Here is a 10,967-nt window from a genome sequence, read left to right as displayed (position 1 = left end):
AACATTGGTGGGTGAATAGATGCGACTGTTGGGCTTCTAAGCCTACATGAGTTGTAGGTCGGCTTGATAATAATTCCATAATCAAAATAAATTCATATCTCCATGAATACTTATTGGAATTGGATGTCTTTATATCAATCCTACACCTCTCGACGAGAGGAATCTAATAAAAATATTATTAGCCATGAATAAGATGACCCACATGAAGTTTTGCCCTGGTTGCCAATTTTAACAGCAACGCATTGAGCGGCCACCTGATGGACTTCTTCCACTCACTCTTCGGTGAGTGCTGGTGAGCTGCTACCCTGAATCTTCTACTAAGTTGCATGTAGTGTCGTGAGCTTCCTTTCAATGGAAGCTGTGATCGTATATGCTTCATCTATCCATGGTTGTAGGCACTCTTTTAAGACCGCTTCTTTGTGCCGAGTGGCATCCACCTATTCCTTAAGCACCTTTTCCTCATGCATCCATGTGAACCTCTATATAAGGGTGACCGTCTACATGGTCCCTTTGACCTCGTCATATCTTTGTTGTAGCTCGCGTGCCTCTGTCTCCAGGCGCTCTACATTCGGGTCCTCCTTCAGGTTGGTCAGGACCTCAAATGATTGTTTGAAAAGTCGCATGCAGTGTGCTACCGCACTGTTGACCACTGCTATTGTTGTTGTAACCGCGGTGGTAAGGTGTTCCCTGACTTCCAATGGAGTTGAAGGTTGAGCCCTCAACTGCAATTTTACGATCTGTAGGTTCAGCTCCCGCTGAACCCTGGCCATCTCTGATTAAGCATCGCGCACCCCTGTGGCCAACTTGCGGACGCACGCCTCAACCGGTTCTTTTGCTTGAATGTCCTTCTTCGGAACCATCCAACAAGCTTCCTCCACAACCTACATGATTTGCTTATTTTGTTCCATTGCCTCATTGTGTTGCAGGCCCAACTGCTCGATGTTGATCCGCTTCTCGCTCATCACCTGCAGAGTGCGTCTCTCCCGGGACCTAAATTTCATGGTGACTCCATCCTACAAGAGGTAGAGCATCTCTTGAGGGAGCGCGGCCATATTCAGTGCCACGCCTTTCATACTGCCAACTGTGGGCCTGTCAGCCTCATTTTCTATAGTGAGTGCCCCATCTGGTAGAAGTATTGTGTTGGTCACCCTTGTGCGCAACCTCTCCTTGGTAGCTGAAGTTCTGATCGCGAGGCTGGTGGACACTTTGCTATCTTGTGGAGTGTGAGCCTGCAACTCGTGCAGCTCTGTCCGGAGAGCCGCCAATACCAACTGTTTTTGTTCTTCGAACTATTGAAGGGCCTTCGCAATGACATCCCTCACTGTTTCTCCAATGTCGTTCAAATCCCCCTCAGTGAGGGTGATTGGGTCAAAGGATGTATTTGATGCCTTATTTTTCTTTCATGGCACTGCCTTCTCTTGCGGGCATTGACGCTTGCGCTGGGTGGACGTCATCTGCGGGTCCGCGCCGCCTCGTTCTGTTGGCTCCTCTGTTTCTGCTTCAGTCCTGGGCGAAGGTGACTTTTGTCCTTCGTGCTCTTCTCCTCCTATCTTCTATTGTTCATCCAATTTTGCGACATCGTGCGCTATCTGGGCCTTGGCCTCCACTTCCTCTTTTATGTGCTTCTCGACCCGCTGCGTTATTCTGAGCTTTGTTTCTTCCTTCTTATGCTGCGTGATGGACTTGTTCGTTTCCACCGCTGAGCCTGTTGGAGCACGCCACTCCAGCGACCAAGACTAGAGGACTTTAAATATAACATCATCAGTCACCAGATATGGTAAGTTATGCCATGTCTTGGTAGGGTCCTTCCGTTCCCTGATAAAGACGTGGTTGAAATCCGCTTTGAACTCTGCAAACTAGCGTATACTATGGGCGACAACCACGGCTTGTGATTGATCCCCATCTGGATAATCATCTCCATCAATACCCAAAAGATATTGCTTTCTTTTATGCATTGCATGTCCTTGGTCACCCACAACGAAGCATACTTCATTGCCTCTGGAAGGTCCGACACAACCGAAGGGAATTGGCTGTTTTTTGGCAGCTCCCATGCCACCAGTACAATTGATAGCAGAAGCCATGCGTAGTAAAACGTCTTGTCCTGCTCCTGTGCCTCGCAACAGTTTGCAAGGAAATTACCGCATAGATAACTCGCCCACTTGAATTGGACTCCTTCATCACATTGGGCTGCTAATGCAATCACAAGCGTGGGCACCTCATCCGCACGACACTTCTGCATCACCTTCCCTACTAGTATTTGCATCGCTACCTTGACTGCAGGATTGTTAATATTGGAGATGGCATATCCTCGTTTCTTCTTCTCCAACTTGAATTTCTTCTTCATAGCTTCTGTAAGGGCCAACTTGCCACCTTTTCCTTCTGATAGATTGGATGGATCCTCCCTTGAGTAAGGCAGTCATGTAATTCGATGGATCAAGTGGTTTGTGATGGGAATGGGCTCCTCCAACCACAAACACCCATCATGCACCAAGCAGAGAAGTTGCCTGATGACAAAGACGGTCACTGGGGCGTGGTGGTAATGCGACACCCAGAGCAGGTTAAGCAGCCTGACTTTCTCTACACCCTTGAGCCAGGTCCGCAGCTCCCATTCAATTGTTCCAGCAGTCGTGTCAATCCGTCGACACATTAGCTGCTCAGTGGCTAAATGTGGGAATTTCTCTTGATCTGCGAGGTCCCAATCTTTGAATTTTAGCACAGGAACCCGTCCTAAGTGTGGCCCCTAAAAAACAATGGCATCTGGGAGCAGCGGAGTTTGCAGGGAGATCTTGCTCTCGCCTATGTCCTTTGGTAACTTGGCTTTACCCTTGCACGGAGGAACATATTCAGGTAACCGGGTAATAGGGTCCGCACCCTAGGTTTCAACTTCCATTTCCAAATCCTCCTGATCCACCAGGATTTCTTCAGATTCTTCCTCTTCTGCCTCTAGGTTAATGGCCTTCCCCTCTTCCTGCAAGTTGAGCTTGGTCCTCTGTGGGTTTCTTGGTGAGACGCGCACTGGGATCATAGCCTGCTTATCCTTCTTAGGCTTTGGTTTTTTGGGTGATTTAGGGACCTCAACTATCACTCCGGCACTCTCTAGGGCTTCTACTACCACAATTTCCTGCGCGGCTTCGTCGGGTGTCGACATCATTCTATTCTGGAGGTCCTGTGTTTCTTTCGGCAATCTATCAAACGTTGAACTTGCTCTCAAAGCCTTAAAATTTGTAAGGTCCATACACCCCTGATAGCGCAACAACTAAATTTTCAAAATGCCAAGTGTTTTTCGCTGGACAACCACCTATGATTTATAGGGATTTTTGAATTCAAATCCTACCGTTCCCCCGACATTCGGCCCATTAATGCTAGATTGGCATCAAATTTTCAAGAATCTAACCCATAAATTTTGCCTTAAATGCCTGTCACCCACTCCATTTGGGCATAATCCGACCATCAAATCGTGAACAGTGACTTTAACGGTCACTTTCCAGCGAATCTGCACGTTATTTCCATGAGTAGCGCAGCTTCCTTCGCATTGTCGCAGACCCTGTGACACTTCGTTGCTTCACGCACTCCTGAAATCACGCAGCTCCCCAACCCGGGCAGTGTAGTTTATAGTCCCGCGCCTCCTTTCTGTTGCCTGGAGCGCTAAGACTTTGCTTCTTTCATTTAGTCACATGGTTGGACCATCGATGTATGGCTTCAAGCAATTGCATTCACTTTTCCTGTGAAGGGTTCTCCATTTAACTTGACCAGTTGTACCATGCCTCCATAGGTAATCTGCTTAATAACATACGACCCTAACCAATGCATCCTGAATTTTCTAGGGAATATTTCATACAACAGCACCAAGTCATTCACCTTAAAGGTTCACAACTTAATATGTTGGTCATGCCACGCTTCTTCGCATCGATTTTGGACTTTTTAATGAAATCCATCCAAAAATCTCTCTTCTTCAATCTCATCCAACTGCGTGAGCTTCTCTTCCAGGGCTCTTTGATCCGTCATACTTGTGAACGCTGCTATGCGCAGACTAGACACAATGTATTCCATAGGCATTATGGCTTCCACACCATAGACAAGCCTAAAAGGAGTTTGTCCCTTCAGCTTTTTGCATGTTGTCTAATAAGCCCACAATACTACAGATATGCGTAGGTCCCAATCACTTCGGTGAACATTGCAAACCTTGGTCACCGCATTTCAAGCACTTTGTTGAACGCCTCCACTGTCTTGTTAGCCTGTGGGTGATAAAGTGTGCTCTTCTGGTGATACACCTGAAATTCCTTCGTTAGTGCGTTGATTGTCTCATTCAGGAAGTGCGTACCACGATCACTCATCAAGATCCTTGGACATCCAAATCGCATCAGTACATGCTCAAATAGAAACTTCACAGCAGTCGCGCCCATGCAATCCTTCACCGGTTGCGCTTCTACCCAACGAGTCAAGTACTTCGTCGCAGTGATAATGTGTCTCGCGCATGTCCTCCCTTGTGGTTGAATGGGTCCTACAAAATCTATTGCCCACTTTTCGAAGGGTTGCAACGTCATTTGTGGATTAAAAGACATTTCATCCCTCCGCGATGGCCTGCTTGTTCTTTGACATAGATCACACGCCTTGCAATATGCTTTTGAATCCTGATGAAGGGTTGGCCACCACAACCCGGCACGTAGAATCTTCTGCGTGGCTGCTCTCCCTGCATAATTTCCTCCCGCGGCGCCCCAATGAGCATCCACGAGGACGCTGTTCGCAGATGCTGCTTTGTTCAAACTCTGCAATATATCATCAGTTCCCGTCTTGTATAAATGCCTAGTAATGACAGAGAAATCTGCCGCGCGCACCATTAATTCCTTCTTTTGTTGGACAGAGTATCCTTCCGGTGCAGTTACTGTTGTTAGGAAGTGTATTATATCCTCGAATTACATCCACAACGCGCACAACAAAGAGTTGCACGTCAGGTAATCCTTTATCCAAGTTAGTAGGTTCCTCCCCTGTTTCGATGCGCGACAGATGATCTGGTCCTGCGTTCAATCATCCAGGCTTCATAACAACTTCAAAATCGTACTCTTGGAACAATAAGAGCCATCTGCAGATTCCCCCCCCCCCCCCCCCCTCCAACACAGGCTTATTAACCAAATACTTAAGTTCAGAGTGATCTGTATACATCTTAAATTGGCCTCTTAACAAGTAGTGTCAGTACTTTTGGAGCGCATACACCATAGCTAGCCCCTCGCGTTTAGTGGTAGAATGGTTCTTCTTTGTTTCGGCCAACTGTGCGCGCGGATCATTCTGCCCATTGTACTTGTCTGTCTGTCGCATCTTAGGCTTCCCAAACTGTGCTCTCATCATCCTCCTACATTCACACCAATCATCAAATCTTTCCTTGTGCGTAACCCACCATCTTGCGGGCGTAGCGCGCAGTGCCCAGTCCAAGGCCTGGAAGCGTTGTTTTTCTGGCACCTCCCTTTCAAATGCATCCAAAAAGGTATCTACCTCATTTAGACCATCATAAGTAGGCAAATTTCTTACTTCTGACGACACGCAGTGCAGCGACCGGGTCATCATGTTGCAATTCAGCGTAGTTACTTCATGTAACTGATTCTGTCAGCGTTCTATTTCTTCATCGTAATCCGAAGTGCAGGAACTCTCGCGCTCCCATGTAATCCGTCCATCCGCGGTGGGATTCACCCAGTCTTGGTCTCGTGCTGTTATCTTATAAATGCAGTCCAGATCATCATCACTCTCATAATTGCGAACTGGTTCCGTATAGCGCGATTCTTTAGCAGGATCCAGGGGTATTATTACGTGCAGTGATTTCTTATCAAAGATCATTTTTCACTTCTTCATATTGATTACCCCATTTGTATCAGTAGCCCAGTCAATTCCTAGGAGCACAGGGTAGGGATTGTTGTCATCAACAATCTCTATTACTTCAAAATCTGCCAGCGTGTTCGCCCCCTCAATATCCACGGTCACTCCCTGCAGTTGCCCCATGGGTATGATTTTCTGATGATTCACCATCCTTAGATGAATCGGAGACCACTAAAGCGCAGGTCTCCCCATCCGATCCCAAGTCTGTTTCAGCAGAACATTCGCATCTGACCCCAGGTCCAAAATGACCTGATCCATTTCATACTCTTCTATTTGAGCGGTTTGTCTCATTTCCTGTCCTGTCCTTGTCTTATGCTTACCAATCTTTCGCACTACGCGCGGTTCACCTGGCGCGATTCAAGCGCATCTATTGATGAGTTCTTATAGCCCTTTCATGGCCTTACTGTCGTGCAGTAACTTCATACAGGTTTCCAGGAAAGTTGTGAGCATAGAGGGGTCCATCTCCGGCTCGAGCTTATCCTTGCTTCCTGAAGTGGAGGCCTCAATGAAGCTCTTCTTAGCTTCCATTAAGGCTTCCCAACCCCACTCCATGTCAAAATCAACGTCTTTCGTCGGGGCCTTACGAACCCATGTACTATCTTCTAGTTGTTTCCCCTTGTCATCTCCTGTCGCGATTCCACTCAGGAGCACTATATTTACGTTCGGATCTTCCTCGCGTGGCTCAGATCTCATCATCTAAAGGTTCTAAGTCAGGGGAGGTGGTAGCGCACTTTTGTCATGTATTCTAGCTATCAGCATAGGACAATCTTCCATTTCATGATCAAACAATGTGCAATACTTGCACGACGGACGCGCCGGGTTAGTGCAATCGCGGGCATAGTGTCATGGTCCTTCGCAATTGTAGAAAATCCACTGTCATCGACCTCTTCCAGGTCCTTTTCCACCTCAGCCTCATTCGTGCCCCTGAAATCCTGTCCGCGCCATCCCTGCATTCTGGTCAAGGGGTTGCGTTTCAGCCTGAACCCTATAGGCGAGGGTTATATCCATCATCAATTCATAGCTCCTACAAGTATGCTCATCATGTCCTACCGACCTCCAAAAGTTGCAGAACCACTGTTGCGGTGCTTGCACATACTTCTGTAACAAGTGGCAGTTATCCGTGGCATGTTTTCCGACTACTTGACAGATATCGCACCATAAAGCAGGCACCACGCTAGGTCCTGCTTGAGCTTCTGGCCTTAAAGGCATCGGTCCTCCTCCTGCAAGGTAATTTGTAAAGACCGGGCAATGGTCTTTGTCATGACCCTGACATTTGCATTTCAAGCACCATACTTCCTCACGTACCTCTGGCCAAACCATCTTGTCTTGCTTCTGACTTTGCATCTCAAGGCACAGATTCTTCAGTTGTGCATGGATCTACTGGACTCTTAGATTAGGATTCTGCATCGGAGTCCCATGTAGTTTCATGGCAATCTCCAAGGCCTCTGCCTAAGTTGTTATCTTCTGTTGTGACAACACACTCCTCAAATGTGGTAGTAGTGAAGCCACAAACCACTCGCGATGCTGTCCATCTGTCAAGTTCATGTTGGCTTCACGGATTGTACATTTCAGCCTCTGATCTAGTTCCCAAGGCATGTCGCCTAGTTGTATCACAATTTCTTTGAATCCCACAATCGACTGCACTTTAGATTTAGGCCTGCTAAATTCCCTATTTAGTGCTACTTGGATGTCCGCTAATCTAACATTCGGGTTATCGTTTGAGTACTTAATATACCAAGTTAGCGCATGATCCTGCAGAGCTCCAACCAGTGTCGCTTTCTTTATATGATCATCTTTAACACCTTGAGTTTCCCATACAACACTCACAACGAACCAGAATTGATCTGGATCCTCATCTCCCAAGCCTTTGAACAAAGGCAACTTCACAGTGTTTTCCATACTGAATCGCGATGGAGGTGGAGGTGGTACGGGTGGAGTTAGAGGCAATGGCGGTGAAGCCGGTGGTGGTGTGGGCGGAGGTGGTATTCGCGGGAATCATTGTCTTATTAACTTAATAGAGCTTCGCAGAGAGACCTTCGATATCCCTTATTCGTCTCTTCGTAGAGGTGAAATCAAGGGGCTATGCTTCGAACCCTTATTTCCTTCATTCCTGTAAGTTTTTCCACATCGTGTAGTCCCAAACATCAAGATAGCTGCATAATCTATTTTTCGCACAACAACATCTTAATCCAAGTATTCAAAGATTTTATGTACTTACCTTGCGGTTCTTTGAAAAAACGTCGCTTCGCCTCGCTATAGCTGACTGAGGTGTCGATCGCGAATTCAATCACAAATCCTCTTATGACGCAATCAAGCCAATGATCAACAACGCGGGTGATCTTATCCTCTGATGCTTCCAACCTTGGCACTAGCTCTGGGGTCCACACAATAGGACTGTCAAGTTTCCACCTTCCTTGGCTATCTGTTAGCTTCGCGATCCACTCGTATAGCTCAGTAGGAAAGGAAGTGAAAAATATTTCGTGGATCTCTGTATATAGGTACCTATCTAACCACTATTCTTTTTACAGTCGCAGGTTTCTATTCTCTTGTGCCGCGAACTCGTGGATCCTTCTATCCAACCAACCTTCGATTTCTTTCTTAGTTGGATTCTAGTGATACGACATCACACATCTCTTATGAAGATTCCAGTCCCAGCAACGGAACTATTTGTTGGCTTGAGGAGGCATGACCCAGGTTAAACGTTAGTTATCCAAACAAATCCCTACACTACTGGCCCTTTCGGCATTAGCCCGTAGAGCGCGGACTGAAGTCTCACCCGAAGTAGTATGGGGGGATGCTGGAACCAAGTTTCTGCACCCTTGAGATGGATGTGATGTCGATTTATTCCAGCTATACCTGCCTTCACGCAGGTTGCTTAGCCCTCTGTTCCACTCTTTAGTACCTTTGCGAAAAGGTACAATTGGCTTTCGCGCAGCCCTAACTTGTGGCTTAGGGACTTTCGCGCTACTAGGGTAGCGAACCGCAATATCTCCCAAACTACGCCAAGTGTCTTACTTATCTTATTAACCGATCTTAGTTAGCTTTGCGTAAATAGATGTTCTTATTTGCATTTACTTAACCAATACATTTATATATATTCGCGCATCATATAAGCATTATAAGTGAAATTTATACCCACATAACACGATGCATAAACAGGAAATAAAGACGCAAAAATTATAAAATCCTTCTCTTTATTGATAATTCCGGACAATTGCATACTCGACCTGCCCTACACACTCAGTTGTAGGGGTCTGTGCACTCAGCTCCAGACTTCTATGCCTCTGCGCACTCAACTGCAGAGACTCTACCTATGCTACAACCCAAACTTAGACTTCTGCTCTAAAGCTATGACTCAATCCTTCATTGATTCTCTTTTTTTTTATTACTTAGAGATTAGCTCTATTTACACAATCCCATGGTCCGGGGACTATGGGTAGATCTTTTACAGCTGACATTACATTTCCAAAATAAGGGTAGACAACCCTATGACTCTTTAACACCTACATGCTTCGCGGCCACAAAATGCGGAGTCTTTACATTTGGATTGCAAAATTTGACCAAAATATGGGCTTTTAGCCCCAAAATTGCCCTTGAGGGATCTCATGCCCAACAGTTATTGTACTCCTTTATGCACTAGCTACATTTTGGCAATGAAATTCTTGACTTTGTCCACATGATTATGTTCATCTACTGCAAAATCTTTATCAAATGTAAAATACAAAAGTGACTTTTACAAATAACCCATACAAGCTTTAAATGGAAATACTTGCGTAGATGAGTGCTTGACATGATTGTAGCATGTTGGATGTAATGCAACTGCTCATCCCAAAGTTTAGGATACTTACCACAATATCCACGAAGGAGATGCATCCTTTTACAACAAGTAATGAATTTGGCTCTGAAATTCCCATACATATTGACTTAACAACAAGCCAAAATAGCATAACATGCTAAATAAAACACTATTGCATATGGTGATTTATTCACATCACTTTTACAAAATACCCAACTGTGGGCATATGTAACATGTGAAATACATAAAAATGCAGTATTTAATTAGACAAATAGTCCAACCATTTCTTACCCAACCAGGCTTGGGAGTTTTCTTTCTGCATTTGACTCTCTTCTCGAGTTGCTTTAGAGATGGTTATGGTGTGCCTTGCATGTTTTTCTGCCTTCCCTTTCTTAGGTGATTTCATGACTTGTTTTTCCTTCTTTTGATGAAGATGTGGATGCATCTTCCAACATTTGTCGATCCAATTCCCACTTATATTACAATGAGTAAAAAAGTTTTTGTGAACATTTCTTGGAAAAAAATGTCTTTGGAATTGGAAGAGTATTTTCCTTCCTAGTCTCACTTCCAATCGACATATTCATTTTCTTGACTATTTTTATTTTTTGGCACTTGGCTACACAATGGTTAGGTGCACGACAAAAGGTGCAAGGAAGCACATTGCACAACATTCAATTCAAATCATCATGTTGTTCATATTCATCAAAATCCTTTGAACAATTAGGACATTTATACCTTTTATGATGGTCCTTTTGATTATGAGTCTGGAAAGGAGAACTTGGTTGACAGGGAGAAATTGACTTAGTTCTTCCTTGTAAGTGTTCATCTCTCTTTGGAGAAATTTTTCCATCAACATCATCATCATGACATGATTCTCCTTTAGCGTGCAGGTGTTATTTATTCACAAATTTCACACCTGAAGAATTCCTTGACTTAGCATTTTTGGAGCATTCTCTAACTTCTTCTTGAACATATATGTTGGAGCCTTCATTAATTTTGAGGAGTTTTGACCAGTTTTGACCAACTGTAGGGTGGGAAAGGACAAATGGCAGCAACGGTTGGGTGGCGGAATGAGCAATTACGGGAAGATGACAACAAGGTGGTAGCGAAAGGAAAAGGTAGCCGAGGAAACAGGAAAGCGCAGAGGCATCCAAGGAAGCAAGCAGCCGAGCGAGAACTGGCAGTCCAGGCAGCTGAGAAGGATATAAAGAGAGGAAGAACAGAAAGGAAGGGTTGGACTATGGGTTGTTGATGGTGTTGCTACTATTGTTGCTGAGTTTCATTGATCATCAAGGCTGTTGCTGAG

The sequence above is a fragment of the Pinus tabuliformis genome, chromosome 9 (genome assembly GCF_031772625.1).
Source record: "Pinus tabuliformis cultivar Carrire ecotype Pingquan chromosome 9, CPIR1, whole genome shotgun sequence".
Lineage (NCBI taxonomy): Eukaryota > Viridiplantae > Streptophyta > Pinopsida > Pinales > Pinaceae > Pinus > Pinus tabuliformis.
Note: the sequence above shows the minus strand (reverse complement) of the source record.